The sequence below is a fragment of the Nannospalax galili genome, unplaced genomic scaffold, assembly GCF_000622305.1.
Source record: "Nannospalax galili isolate Female #2095 unplaced genomic scaffold, S.galili_v1.0 scaffold2879, whole genome shotgun sequence".
NCBI lineage: Eukaryota > Metazoa > Chordata > Mammalia > Rodentia > Spalacidae > Nannospalax > Nannospalax galili.
Window position 1 is genome coordinate 203,731 of NW_008342439.1, and position 12,018 is coordinate 215,748.

At 38.5% G+C, this 12,018-nt stretch overlaps 1 pseudogene; it reads left to right on the forward strand.

Annotated features, from left to right (window-relative positions):
- The first annotated feature begins 10,371 nt into the window (after nt 1-10,371).
- On the forward strand, nt 10,372-10,602 carry LOC108491120 (annotated as a pseudogene).
- The last annotated feature ends 1,416 nt before the right edge of the window (nt 10,603-12,018 follow it).

Consider the following 12,018-nt stretch of genomic DNA (forward strand, 5'->3'; position numbering starts at 1 on the left):
GTGTTCTAGTTGTTTTCCATTCTTAGAACAAATACACTCTCTTAGCTGGAGAGCAATGACTGTAATAATTTTTTGAAATTACTTGATTTTTCATTCCAAATCTGTATCATCTTTCCCTCTGCATTATCTTTATAATCCAAAGATTTCAGGAAAAGTTAAAAGAAGCAGTCAAATTTTCACCTATAACTATCAAAACCCTCAGAAATTCCCAAAATTCCACAAATTAAACTATTGCCATGGACTTTGATAACAATGCATTCAACCTATCCCAGGATCCATAACTTGTTTCCTCCTGATTTAACAATAGAACACCGTAGATATTTGCAAATTTCTTTCTGTCCTAGGTTCTACATGCTTATGTGCCTGAGTATCAGCCAATGTGTTTCCAAATGTAATGTCAAGCTTCACTTCCAGAATCTCATTTACACGGCACAGACATTTTGTGTTTTATAAGTGACATAAGCGGAAAACTGCCCTTGAATCATCTTTTAAAATGGCATTATGAGGCACTGCTCAAACTGGCACAAAAATAAAATAGAGCGAGACCCAGGAGATGACTCAGCAGGTAATGGTGATTGCTGCTGAGCCTGATCACCTGAGTTTAATCTTCAGGGCCCACAAAATGAAAAGAGAGAACCGACTCATTCAAGTTGTCCTTTGACCACCATATGTACACAGTAGCATGCCCCCTCCGTAAATAAGTGTAAAAAAATAGAAAGTAAGATGTTGACCTTAGAATTAGAGTTTCCTGCTAGAAACTGACTATTGTATGTCCATTGTGTTAATGAATGTGCATTGTGTTGAGAAGCCAAGTTCCACAGCAACAGCTTACTCAACACTGAGCAATCAATGGCTCTTCAAGCCCAAAATTCCAAACATTTCCCTAATCCTCCCCCAAAACAACATGGTCAAGTCTGTCTAACAGAAATACCCCACTCCTGGTATCAACTTCTGTCTTAGTTTGCTTTCTATTGCTGTGAAAAAAAAAAACGCTTACCAAATCCAACTTGGGGAGGAAAGGGTTTATTTTATCTTACATTTCCCAGGTCACAGTTCATCACTCAGGACTGGAACCTGGAGGTAGGAACTGAAGCACAGACCATGGCGATATGTTGCTTACTGGCTTTGTCCTTTTGCCTGTGCTCAGCCTGCTTTCTTATACAACACAGAACCACCTGCCCAGGGGTGGCACCATCCACAGTGGACTAGGCCCTCCCACATCACTCAACAATCAAGAAAATGCCGTACAGACAGAACAACAGGCCAGTGAAATGGAGGAAATTCTTCAATTGATATTCCCACCACCCAGGTGTGTCAAGTTGACAGCTGAAGCTATCCATCACACCTCCCCAGTATTTAGTATTGTAAAAATGGACCTTGACTTCAATCAACAAAATGCTCTTGTGGTGATCACATTACTGACAAAGCACAGACCCTCAAGGGTAGGAAGAAAATGTGTGTCAGAGTCTCTGAAACCATTTAACTGGAAACGTTTTGCTCCACTCAAGGGGAGTCTCTCCATGTGAAGAGGCAAAAGTGTGACTGGTTCTGCTGTGCCGCATAACATTCAGACTCCCTACATAGCCTGTACCCACTGGCACACTACCTAATGTGGACATCAGACTCACCCACATCTATGACCAACTGTCTGGGAATAGGATAATTTATGGAGAGTTTGAGATACTGAAAACAATGACAATTCTGTTTCCCTAGGTGAAAAAAAATCCCTTCCCAAACCTCCAAAATAAGGTAAGCATAGCTGCTTGGGTGAATTCCCAGTTCAGACAACCAACTTCCTCTTCTTGAACCCTTTACCAGTTTCAGTTCCTGTGTCATGAATCATACGGGTAAAGAAGTACTCAAAACTCCTCTCTACCAGACTCATAAATGACATAATACCCATTCAAGAAGCCCACAAACCTTCTCTAAATTCATTAGCACCAGGGAGCATGGACAGTCACAGTTCTTGAGTTCCCTTTGGTCATTCACAACAGAGTTCATGCTTCCTCCTACATCAGCATAAATACGATAGGACAAGTAAAGCAGCCTGTGACAGCCTCAAGGAAGAAATAGCTCCATGGCCTTTCCAACAGACCCAGATGAATGTGTGCTATGTCTTCTTTGCCTGAGTTTTATGACCTAGACCTCCTGGTTTGAGACCTATTAAAAAGGCTAATAATCATTTCATTTCTGCCCCCTGCCTGTGCTGCTGTTTGTCAATGCATTCTATCTGAAGTCCATACTGCAGATGTATGTTCACTGTTACTCCAAGTGACTCAACTGCTCATCCTACAACAGGAAGAACAGGGGGTTAACCTCTGTTCTACTCAGAATATATACCAAAACCCTCCTGACCCTTTTATTAGATTAAAAATGTGTGTGTGTGTGTGTGTGTGTGTGTGTGTGTGTGTGTGTGTGACACAGGTGTAGGTCAGAGGAGAACTTGTGGCAGTTAGTTCTTTCCTTCTACCACATGGGTCTTCTTGTTTGGCAGTTTCCTTATAATTGAAACATTACTTCCATGAGGAAGAAAAAGGCTCATGAGACTTGGAAGGTAAACAAAAGGGCTCATATCTAGGAAAACAAACACTTGGAAGATTCTTGAAGCCTACCTCCCTAGCAATACAAAAGGGAATCAGGGACTGCTGGGGGAGGAGGCTCTGACCAGCCTGATTCCAAACAGGAGAAATTCTCAGACCGTTGAGCTGCCTGCAAGCTGTGCAGAGAGCTCCAGGGCTGCAGCTTCCTCAATCACTACCTATGTCAAGGTGGATATTTTGGTGATGTAGCTGTTTTTGAGTCATTCCTGTTCTTTGTAAGCAACTCATACTCCTATCAGTAACCCCAATAAAAACTCATTGGTCCGCCAAATTGGACATTGAATTCATTCATAAAAATGTTACTTTGGTCTGTCTTGAGTTCCATTTTCTAAAGTGAATGTGTGTGTGTGTGTGTGTGTGTGTGTGTGTGTGTGTGTGTTTGCATCTCCCTAGGAAGTCTATCATAGAACAGGTCCTAGGGATTGAACTCAGGTCCTTAGGCTTTGGGGCAGGTGCCTTTACCAGCTGAGCCATCTCACTGGCCCTGACCCTTAAGATCTTGATTAACAAAACCCCAGCATTGGTAAAAATGTGGATATGAAGGAATAATATCCTATATCTGAACTTTATCTTTCCTTGGCCACAGAAGCCTGGATTCCAACAACTGTGCTGACACTCGGGGACATTGCTTACACCTAGGCTGTGAATTTTTCCCATGGAAACCAAGCATTCTCATTGAGCACTCACCTCAAACAAGGCCACTGCAAAACCACGAAAATACAAACACCCTCTTCTCTCAGCCAGTGTTAGTGACTGCTGCTTCCTTTCACTGACAGCTCTAGCCTTGGGTCTTTCTTCCTTCCTTCTGGATGAAATTTGCCATGATACTCAGTCATGGGATTTCCCTAACAACATCCAGTCCCAAGTGATGCTCCAGTTGGTTCAAATCCTTCACATCCTTTCTGATACCCTCTGACTGATGTCCTTCTCATTTTCCCATGAGATGTACTCTCCCTTGTTACAAATACAGATATGCTTCTGGTAACTATTGGCAGGAGATCATTGGTGTAATGCAGACATCTGCTTGATTGCTCCCCAATCTCTCCATCCCAAGGCTGTGACCTTTTTTAGGACAGGCCTGTGATCTTAGTTTCTTGTGTCCTTTGCCAGTGATGAGTATCTGATGGAAGACTAAATGGACAGAAGGGTGAATGGATGGACAACTCTAAGTGAAAGGGAAAGGGGGGAATGAGGAAAAGGAAGAAAGGAAATATGAGGGAGAAATGGAGGGGAGCAGCAGCAGCAATTCAGGTCTCCTGCTCCGTTCCTCACCCAAGTGCATACTCACTGCCTTTGTATGTTGCATTATTTCCTAAGGGAGCCAACAATGCTACATGCCTCCTGAGGTGGATTTTATCTAGAAGAGAGGCTTGACTTCTATTAATTCATTTTCATTATTGTACTAATTAACATTAATTTATCCATTAATTATGCCTTCACACCTTTTTTCCACTTTCTCCCTTGTCGGCCATTCCGGTGCTCCTCGTTTTTCTTCCTGTTTGTCAATAGATGCCTTCCAAATCTCTTCTATAGCCTCTTCCCAAAGGTGCAGTCCTCCATTCCTCATTAAACCGCATGGTGGTGCTCAAGCAGAGAGAAACTTGAACTTTTTTTTTTTTCCTATCAAAAGTTCTGGTTACTTGACACATTCTCACTTTTGTCTTCTGCAGCTTACTGCACAGCTCATTGCTTCTATTCTAATAAGAAAGACTCATGGAACCCATAATGTCTCATGTTTTCACAGGAGCAGAGGTATCACTTTTTTAAGTGGGTGGAGAGTTCATCTAAAGTCAACAACAACAATAATAGTAGTTCCATGCCTGTGCCTTTAGCACCAAAAGAAGGCAGTTTTCATGTTACCACATTTAAGCTTGATCCTTTCAACAGAAAGATGGGCTTATTACCATTATTTATGAATAAGGACACAGGTTTACAAGAATGAATTCAATGGCCAAAGTCACACAGGTAAGTGGAAAAGACCAGATTTGAACTCACGTCTGTTACTATAGCACTAGCCCTCTTAGCTGCTATACGGTAGTAATTAGGATATGTCAGAGGGATTTTTTAAAGCATGAAATAAAAAGCCAGACTGCATTCAAGAACGAGTGTAGCAGAGCTGCATATAGATAACAACGGAAGAAAAAATGACCAGCTAGTCCTACATTTGGGCAACATCTGAGAGTAACTGAGACCTGAAATTTGGTGGTAGCTGCTGGTCTCAAGTTACCATGCAGAGGAAACTGATTAAAATTGGTCTGTGCTGGTGCAGCAATGTTCTCGAAGACATTGGTAGCCTAATGATTAAAGGTAGGTGGCTGTAACCCAGGTCTGTGCCCAGGGTTCAAAAGTTAATTTAAGTGAAAAAATTGTAGCTCTTCCCTCTGTGAGGGGGCAGCCAGATCTTAGAGCAGTCTGTCTCAGAAGTGAGGCTACAAATTCTAGACTTTGTCCCTACTGTTATATTCTATATTTTGTATTTATCAAATACCTTTCCTCCCCAAGGCTTGAGAGCTCTTGAAAGAAACTATTTAAGAATATATTAGCACACTTGGAAATAGAAAGCATGCATAGCTGTTGCAAACTCAAAATATATTCTTACTTAGAGCCGTTGAAATGAGTCTTTCCTACATAGCATATAGTTGTGTTAGATCTTCTTTCAATTATACCTATTCCTGCCTATTTTAATTTGAAGGATTGCACTCATTGACATGTTAAATTACCACAAACATGTTGTTCTGCCATCTTTCCTATGTATCATGTATATCATCTTTTTCCCTTTACTATGACTTCATTTTTGGTGAACCAGTTCTGTTCCACTATCACTTCTTTCCTTTCTATATTATTTAGATATTTTCTTCCTGGGTGCTATAAGAGTTATTATTCACATGTATATGTGTAATAATATAACTGGAAACAATACCATAAACTCAATTTTAATAGCACAGTTCTGAGGTAACCTGAAGGTATGTGTTCAGAACAGTTTGGGTCACCTCTTTGCTGTACTGGATGCTAAGTGTCAGGCTATTTTTATTCAGTCATCCAGTGCCATAACGTGGTGTCACATAATACTGCTACAACTCTCTAGTGACTTTTTGTTTCAACTTCATAGTAATACTTTTATTCTTTCTTGTAGAGCAGTTCTATAGGTAACAAATTCACTCAATTATTACTTATATGAGAATGTTTTAATTTAGCTGTCTTTTAGTTTGGGTGTCTTTAAATATATTCTATTTGAACTTTGTTAAATTACTTGTATATATAGATTTGTGCCTTTCTTCAAATTTCAGAAGCTTTTGTTCATTGTTCCCTTACATATACTTTCTGTTTCTTATCTCTCTTTTTCCTCTTCCTCTTCTTCCAGTTGCTACTGCTATGATTTCTATAAGGGATATGCCATTCCATTTGATAGGGTTCCACAGTCCCTTGTTCTCTGTGTAGGTTTATTTTCTCTGATCTCCAGACTATGTAATTTGAACTGCCTGTATGCCAGTCTGTTCTACTGGGCTCCTGGGCTCTCTGGGGGAAGGTACCTGGTTGCTATCTCCTTCATGTCCCTAGAGCCCAGCAGAGTGTGACCTAGATAAAGCAGGCTTCAGTAGATACCTCTTGAACATATGCAAAGAGGTTAGCACAAAACTCACAAAAATGTGCAATATTTTTAATCACAGCTTGTTCATCCATCATTTTCCTGACTTCCTGTTTTACTTTAGTCCTTTAAAAATATTTAAAACAGTTGTAATATTTTTCTTCTTAGAAGTTCAATATCTGAGCTTCCTTGGGGACATTTTCTACCCATTTTGTTATTTAGAGCAGGTCATAATTACTTATTTCATTGTATTTTTTCTGATTGGTTTTGACTGAAACCTGGAAATTTGACTATTATAAGTGGTAACTATGAAAATCAGATTCTTTCCACTCCTTCCTTTTGAGTTTTCCTGCTTTTAGATCGCTGAATTTTTTAAATGTTTTTGAGACAGGGTTTCCCTGCAGCCCCAGCTGACCTGGAACTCACTATGTAGACCAGGCTGGCCTTGAACTCCTAGAGATCTGCCTGCCTCTGCCTCCCAAGTGCTGGGATTAAAGGATTGTGCCACTACACCTGATCCTGATTGCTGAAGTTTTTAATCATCCATTGTTTACTTACTTTTCTAAAATATGGTGTTAAAGACTATTCCTTCTTTGCATGTGGTCACTGGGATCTTTGTTCTTTTAGCTTGTTTTTGCTTAGCATTTTGGTACATATTTCTTGAATGCCAGGAACTGAAAACCTATATACAAGCTAATGAAAATCTGCTGTGTGCCTTTGGAGACTGTGGACTGAGATATTTTTAAAGACTTATCCAGTCTGCATATCACCCTAAATTATCTTATATTTACCTTTCTTTGCACTGAGTCTACAGATCAGCCAAATGTGAAAGGATAAGGCCCTCTTAGATCTCTTTTAAGTTTGCATATTGACTGTGCAGCAGCTTCTTTCTTAAGTCTTCAGTATATATAAGCAACTCAAAGGCCCAAATTCCCTAGGAAACTTTCTCCTTGAATTTCTTTTTCATTCTTATTTTGTAGGTGATGCTAGGGATTGAACACAGTATGTTACACATAGAGGTACCTAGGCACCTCTCTCAAATTTACCACCCCCTCAGATTTAGGCTGTTGTTTTCCTCAATCATACTTTTTTGCTCAAAAAAATGCCAGGATTTTTCCTTATATTACAATTTTTTGAGCCATTCTCAAATTTTTCTACCCCCCAAAAATTCTGAATTGGGCAAAATAGAAGGGAAGTGCCTTGTATCAGACCTTACGATATCCACCTTACAAATAGCTAATGAAAAACACAATAATTTGTCAAGGGAATCTAATCCGTTTCTTCCAGAATCAGTGACTAAGGATCCACATTGAGAAAGCCAGCAATTATCTTCAAGATTGATCCCAATCCCAAGACTTGGGGATTGGGGGTGAGGGGGTAAGCATGGGGTAATGCAAGTAAAATTTTTAAAAATCTTTATAATAATCTCTAACTTGCCTTTTGCATGTTAGATGATTTGGCACCATCTGGACCACTATAAAAAACTATTTTTTTGTTTCCCAAAGCTCTGAAACTTGTGATTTTGATAGCTTCTGCTTGTTTTTTGATGTTTCCGCAGGACAAAAAGTTAGATCTACCATTTTCTTTTCTTCTTCAACTAAAGTCTTCTGTAGCACATTCCAATATGTTGTCAAGAAAATCCATCACAAAACGCCTACCTTTGAGGATTCATTTAAATCTGTTATAATTTTGACATCTTTATTTGATCTAAGTTAATGTATACATCTACAAACCACTTCCAGATATTTTGTGGGGTTTTTGTTACTAATTTCTTTGTGTCCTTTACTCAACTTTCTATAGACTTAGCTATCATTTTTCTAGTTTATATTTGAAAGATTATATATATATGTATATATTTGAAAACATGCTATATTTCTATGTATTCAACAATTTGTTCATGTTATACGCTCCAAAAATATTTCCTATGACTGAATTAGTATGAATCGTTGACATAAGAAACAAGGCAGGCATGTGCTGAAAACAACATACCTCCAAACAGCCTTGGAGCAGATCTCCTTTGTCATAGGGTCTAAAGGTGGTAGAGATGAAGGGTGTTGGAAACAAAGGAGCCATTGGGGAAATATAAAACATATTTATGGGAGTAGAGTTGAAATAGTCAGCAGAATGTAGAAGATATAGAGTAAAATAAATCGTTTCACTTTAGTGTATCTAGGTCATTAGCAGTCTTTCTTCTGCCATTTAATCCTAAGTCATCCTACCTAGTACAGTATTTTGGGTATTAGTACTTGAGAAATGCCAAGAAAGACAATGGCATAAAGATTCACACTTCCTTGTCCAGGGTGGGTAAATTGGTGCTACTTTGTACAATTTTGTGCAACTTTAGATAATTTCCTTCATATTTCTGAGCCCCATTTTTACCATTTGTGGAATGAAATGTTTGGACATAATAGTAAATGACAGTTCAGATGTCACAATGCTGTGAGCTTACGGCTATAGGACATTTGTAAATTTACAGCTGCCTGCTTTGCCTTTGTGATTTTAATCCCATGTTGTTTCCTAGTGATCTGCTTTGGCTTCTTAAAACATGGAAGTGAAACCTGGGTTAGATTCATTGCAGTTACACAGGCTCATGTTTTCTGGAACAAGTAAATTCTGAAAGAAAGGAAAATTCTATTAGACAGGTTTCTAGTCTGCCCTACAATAGGCTAGGACTTGCTAGTGGCCCTCTACTTCCGTGCTGATAAAATGCCCCATTTAGAATAAAAGATTCCACTATCTTGACTCAATAGGAGAGTCAACTGGTCTCTTCTGCTGCTCAAAGCTTCTTTCTGCCGTATCTCAAAATATAAACAGGGACAACAAAGGAGTAGTCACCTCCATTGAAAAATCCTGGCAAACACATGACACTACTTTTAAATATGACCATATAACTTAGAAACCTGAAACAAGACCTAGGCATATCTCTGGGCAACTAGGGCATACAACTTTGGAGGTTTCCCCACGGCCAAGCACAGTCACAAGTGGACTCATTTGGGAGAACTGCAGCAAAAGTGCAAATTCTTTATGGGACATAGTTTTATAATCCTGATATATGGTGACTTATGCAAATAAAAAACACTGGCACTCAGGATAATTCAGATTTCTTCTCTAGAAATTTATATATATATATATATATATATACATGTGTATATATATATATATACACACATATATATGACGTTAATTCCTTGAGTGGCAAATGAAAACTTCACTTTTCTTATGTTTTGAAATGGCAAATGGCAGTAGTTTTATGCAAATAGCTAGTCATAAATAAAATTAAGAGAGGTCAATGTCATTTGATCTTTAAATATTGTTTAATCAACTCCTAACTTGCAGTAGAATAGTAGGGACATGGCCAGCCAGAATTGGATTTATAGGGATACAGCAAGAGAAAAAAAAGATAGTGTGTCTAGATAATGTGAGGAGCACCTCTTTGGGATGTCTGTTGAATCCCACTAAAATTGTAAACATACAGTATAGTTAGGAGTTGCTAACACCTGTGCAGGATGAATGGCTCTAATACTCAACTTGTCAAGCAGAAAAAAATCTTTGAGGACCCACTTTCACCATGCAATGATTAGGCTAAGCTGCTGAGCTTCCCTCTCAGATGAGCAGGTCCTGCCTGTCCATTTATCTGAGGACTTTCATTCAAGAGCAGTGACAATATCTAAGGAGGTGGTCTCTAGGAAGAGAAATTTCAAAATGAAACAACACTTTTAACTTTCACTAAACAATTCTTTTCGCAGGCACTTATTCTACAGGTAGACAGTAACATGCTGTATGTTCAAGAATATTTATGGAAACAACAACAGAATATTCAAACTTTTCAATCAATAGTATCATTGCTAAATAAGTTTTTCACAACCCTGCAATGAAACATTTTGTAACTGTCAAAAAGAATAAGCTATATTTACAGGAAATGACATAGTAGCATGATCGAGGTGCAATAATGAAATAAACAAGTTACTATTTAGTAAAAAGAATAAATATACCCACTATTAAAATATTTATAGGAATGAGCATTTGGGCCTGCTTCAGGCTCTGGTAGCGATGGTGAGCACTGAGGTGGGTGTGCAAGGCTTAGGCAAAGGGGTGGGAGGCAGGTGGTGTTGGAGGCACTTGCCCCTATCATCCTTGTCCTGTTGCTTGCACTCTCTAGGACAGCCAAATTGTCCCTACCTGGATATGGCTCATGGACAGCAGAAGACTCAGTCTCAGCAGAAAAATGCCCCAACGCAGGCTGGACAAAAGAAGAAATAAGGCCATGAGCAAAAGGCTGCTGTCAAAACTTCCTTATTATATACGTGCACAATATATAGGACACAAATGTCAGACCTTAAGCCCTTCGAGCAGCACTTTGCGAGTGGACATCATAAAACTCCACTTCCTCCAGAAGTGGCTGATGTTCAGGCATAAAGGTGTTTACAGGTGAATTCATGACACCTTTGAGGCTGCTACTGCAGTTGATTTTTTTAAACAAACTGTTGGTCAACAAAAATTAAGGAGCTACGGAAACACTTATTTTTATGTTGTTCCCTTTTGAATTTCGTGCAAAGATAATTCTGTATAAATGTACAGTTAACTCTGATTTGGAAATCTGAAAAATCAGTCGATCCTTGTTAATTCTTTTTTACTATTTTGATTATTTTGATGTTCATGTTGTGTAAAATACATCATTTAATAAAGTAGTACTTTGATTTCACAACATCACAGGATAAAACTTCTGTGGCTGGAAAGATGGCACAGAGGTTTAGAGCACTGGCTGCTCTTGCAGAAGACCCGGGTTCAAATACCAGCACCCACATGGCAGCTAACAACCAATATCTCTAGTTCCAAGGAATTAGATACACACACCCTTCTTCTGACCTCTGTGGGCATTCCACAACATGGGGTGCACTTCCAAACATGCAAGCAATACACTCATACACATAAATTTAAAAAGTAATAAAATGTTTTAAAAACTTCTTACTTTCCTTATTATTTGCCTTATTATTTTAAAAATGGTCAGTTAGAATTACAAGAGCAATCCTTATCTACCTTTCTCAGCTCACTGACAGGTTTGTTAAACTAGAGCAGACTCATTCATTAAGTCCTGAGCATGATTTCATTGGCAGCTGATCCGTATTGAAAAGTGTCTTATCAGCTGCTTTGGTATCTTTGCAGTTATGTGTCATTGCCCACCTCTGATCTTTACTTGTGTTTGAAGTTGGAAGATTGAAACTTGCTCAATGAGTTAACTCTACCTGCCAGCCAGGAATGCACTGTAGATAACTGATAAATTAATAAAAATTATTAGATTGTAAGGGATTCCTTCAGAAAGATTAGGTCCTGAAGTTAATATACACCATAATGAAATGGTCACTGGATCCATTTAAGCCAAACAGAATGGAACAGATGTGAACTGTATCTTATGCTGAGTTCTTTGCAAATTGTTCAAATTCTTTAGACATCGAATGGCAATTTTTAAGGCGTTTCTGAGTTATTTAGCTAATTTTAATGAAAGAATTTTGCATTTAAAGGAAAGATTTGAATGACTTATAGCTTGTTAATTCCCAGAACTTTCTCCCTTTTTAAAAAGTAAAACCATGATTTTAGGAATTTACTTAGCTCTGCTTCCTAAAATCAAAGACTGTGTACAGTTCGACTTCTGTCTGAACTAACAAAGTATTAAAATAGGCCAATATACACATTCTGTTGGCTTGTAAGAATGGAGAAATGGTTTATGTTCAGTTGGATAAGTTAAATTCTGCCCAATCAAGGAAGAGTAGTGTTCTCCTAATTTTCTTTGGTTGAAAATTAGGACAAATGAAACTGCTATAACTTGGTTTAAGT